Here is a 4,139-nt window from a genome sequence, read left to right as displayed (position 1 = left end):
TCAGTAAATACTAAAATTTAGAAAAGTAGATATTACGTATAAAGGAATTTGACAATATTAATTTAAAATCTTTATGTCAAATAAATACATTTTCTAAAATACATAAAATCAGAAAGTTCATAAATGGAGGAGAATCACCCACCTGATATTTGGACCGTCGATTTCTGGACTAAACCATACGCCCACGACCTACTTAGCGTCGCATGCTAGACCTGACCCACGCTTACGCTCTTAACGAGTTTCTCCCACTGACGCAACACATAGCATTAACTTGCTATCTACACTCGCTGGATGCGTGAGAAGTTGAGTTTCAGGACACCATCTACCAAAAGAAAATAACACCTAAGTGGTCTATTTAATGAATGGTTTGTAATGTACAATAAATTTTATTTAAATTTTAACTTTAATTAAATTAATTTTTTTCACTTAAATAATGTTAAATATTATCATAAAAATATTTATTATTTTTATTCACTAAATTCTCAAAGTAAAATTTTTATTTTATTTATCACATAAACTTAACAAATACACACACATACACATTGAAATAACTTGATTATTTTATAACAAATTTTAATTTCTCTTTGATAATTCATTATGAATGTATATTTAGGTTTAATCGATAAATTATTTAAATTTTAATTTAAATAAAAATTTTGAACTACAAGGAAAAGATTTTTTTTTTTTTTTAAAGTTAAAAATCTAATATTATACTTTATTAAAATTTTAATTTAATAAAGTTTTAAATATACATTAATCACTAAAATTCCAAAATATAGAAATCTAATCAATTTAGTTTCAATTCCAAAATTTTAAAAATTTTCTTAAACTTAAGTTCATTTAAATTTAATTTAATTAACTCTTCAAATTTTAGAATTAAAATTTGGATTTTAATTTTTACAGAACAAAAATTATCACACTGATTTATATAATATAACATTAATAATGTAATTAAATTATTATTTAATAATTTAAAATTTATTATTATTATTATTTTTATCTAACTATTTAAATCTAAATTCAGAATTTTATTATTATTTATTTTTAAATCTAAATTGAATAAGGTTAAGGAAGATATTAGTTTGGACTTTGGATACTATTATTATTATATAAATTATTTGTTACAACATTATTTCAGTATAATTAACCTTGTTTTATAATTGACTATCTAAATTAATAAATTTACTTTTGTTTGATACATTTAATATAATTATTATATTACTTTTATGTTAAATTGTTAATATCATCATTTACATAATTTTTTAAAAATAATAATAATAATAATAAATTATATTTATTACAACTTTTATATATTATCAAATAAAACTTTTCTATTTTGTTACTTATAACATAATCTTATAAATAATATTAAATACTTATGTATTAATTATATAATATAATGTTATCTTACACATATTTACTTTAATTATGTTATATATTTTGTCATTATTTTTTTTTTTTGTAACCTACAATTATATTGTATTACTACTATATTATTATGAAACATAATATTTATATTTTACTATACCTTAATAATCTTATAAACCTTTTTATTTTATTTTATTTTATTTTATTATATATCTTATTATATGTCATATTAATACTGATTACATATTACAATTATACAATTTATAATTTGTTATTATTATTATTATATATTTTTATTTTTTATTTTCATAATCATATTTGCTTATATATACTTATCAATTTTACATCACTTATATTCACAATTCTGCATAATGAATCATCAATACTTTAAATAATTAATTATATATTCTATTTGTACTGTAAAATATTGTAGGATATTATAATTTATTTGAAATTTAATTTAAAATTTTTATTATTTTTTTTTTCTTAACAAAACATTTAAGAATTAATAAATTAATCTTAAATAAACTATTTATTTTATTCTATAAATTTATTTTATTTTATTTTATTTATGTATAAATTATTTCAGTATTAAATATTTAAAATAGAATAAAATAGAAATTCCTAAATGCGTAGATTCCCTACATAAAAAAAATTAAATTAAATTAACTAACAATAATATTTATACGAAAATTTAGATTAAATAGATATAATAAAATTGAAAATGGTAAATTTCAGGTTAAGATCACCTACCTTAAAGTCTGACGATCCGGCCTCGCTTTAATCTCTCTCTCTCTTGATTTACAGCGCTCTCTCTCTCTCCCACTCTAATTTTTTTTTTTGATTGATTCTTTCAGTTCTTTCTCTCTCTCTTTTTTTTTTATAAAAGGATGCGTAATGGAATAGAGGAGTGAGAATCATGGAACGGTTTCATTTAGTGGGAGGTTCGGCGGCCATTACCGTACAAAACGGAAGGAAAGTGGAGAAGGTGGTTTAGTCGTGCGGAAGATGTAACTTTCATTTTTTTATTTTTTTATTATTTTTTAAAATATAGTGGGTCCCACTAACAATAATTTAAATCTAATCCGTCCATCATCTCGGCCTGGCCAAGAGAAGATATAAAGGAAAAAAATGAGGCTGATCTGAAACTCAGGTGGGCCATACACAAACGGACGGCGGGGTTAGTTCCCACAAAAAAATGGGTTGTTCTTGATTTTTATTTTATTTTTTAACAACAATCTAGTGGTTAAGATTAGATTAATCTCAGTGCACAGTCAATAGTTGATGTTGGTTAGATTTGGATTAGTTAATAATTAAACACGTGGTCTTAAGTATATAAGTTGAGAGAGTGCATTATAAATAAATTTATATATATTCTACCAAAATCATGTAATCATTAATGACATCAATTAATAGTTCACACTAAGCAAAACGATCACACATCAACGACCACAATTTACATGAGCCGATAGATGCATGTGTGCATGGGTGCGTGGATGTATGCATGGGTCTATGTGTGTATACTCCAATGAAGGCAATTGTACATACATGTATGTGTACGCACGTGTACCAAAATTCTGGGTCATTACATATTTTATGGTGGGCTTTAGGGATTTTAAATGGTGGAATTCATTATCACTACTTATCTTGTGTATGGCCCATTTGATATGCATAAGGCCCAGTTGGGGTGGCCCATTTAATATAAATGGCCATGTTATTAGGCCCATCTTGACGTAATTGTGGCCGTTGTTGAGGCCCACCTTGATATGGATAGAAGGCCCATTGTGATGTATCCTAAGGCCCATGGGTTATGGCCCATTGCAATGTACCTAAGGCCCATTGGTGTGGCCCATTGATGTGGCCCACTTGATTATATAAGGCCCATATGATATGACCCATTTGATGTATTTGAGGCCTATGGGTCGAGGCCCAATGAGATGTATATAGGTCCATTGCAATGTGTGATTCCTCCATGGCTTGTGTAATGATGTTTTATGGCGGGCCATGCCTTGGGAGCAATGTTGGTTTGACGTCCACGTTGTAAGAATAATGTTGGTTAAATGTCCGCATTATAACTCTCCCTAGGGCCCATTGGTAGGCCCATATTTGTTGATGGTTCACCACTTTGTAACATGCTTAGTATATCTCCATGATTCATGCCCATACGCATCATATGTATGCTTGATATGAGGAATGTTTGATCATAGCATAAGCATTAGGCTGAGACATTTACGGGACTCCTTATGAGACGGAGTGCCCCACATGATCGCGTGGTATGCGCAGGATTGCTGCATGACTGATGGTGTGACTCATGCATTTCGCATTGTGTGTCATGATCACTGCACGCCCTAGCGACATCAGGGCCATGACTCCATAGACACATCGTGAATGGCCGTATCGGATACCGAAAATGCTTGGTTCTAGTATTGTGGGCACTTAGGATGTCCTTGGGTGAAAGTTTCAGAACCTTTTTGGTACCAGGAGATGCTCCAATGTCTAGATCGAGTGGATACACAAGCGCCCGAGTGTCGAATACCAGTAGGCCACGTCTCCCACTGTGTCGTGGTCGGTTGGAAGGGGGTATGACCTTATCCGCCTGAGTGAGGGGGCTATAAGCTAGGCTGAGTTTGACCAGCTCGCAAATGAGTCCGCTATCGATGAGCCGGGTAGGTATTGGCAGACTACTAGTCAGGCGGATAGTGTGGTCTCTTCCACTTGCTTGACTGTGTAGCTAGGGAGGAGGCAGTCAATGTGAGGTGTATTAGACCCCG

The sequence above is a fragment of the Magnolia sinica genome, chromosome 12, assembly GCF_029962835.1.
Source record: "Magnolia sinica isolate HGM2019 chromosome 12, MsV1, whole genome shotgun sequence".
Lineage (NCBI taxonomy): Eukaryota > Viridiplantae > Streptophyta > Magnoliopsida > Magnoliales > Magnoliaceae > Magnolia > Magnolia sinica.
This window is presented reverse-complemented; position numbering follows the sequence as displayed.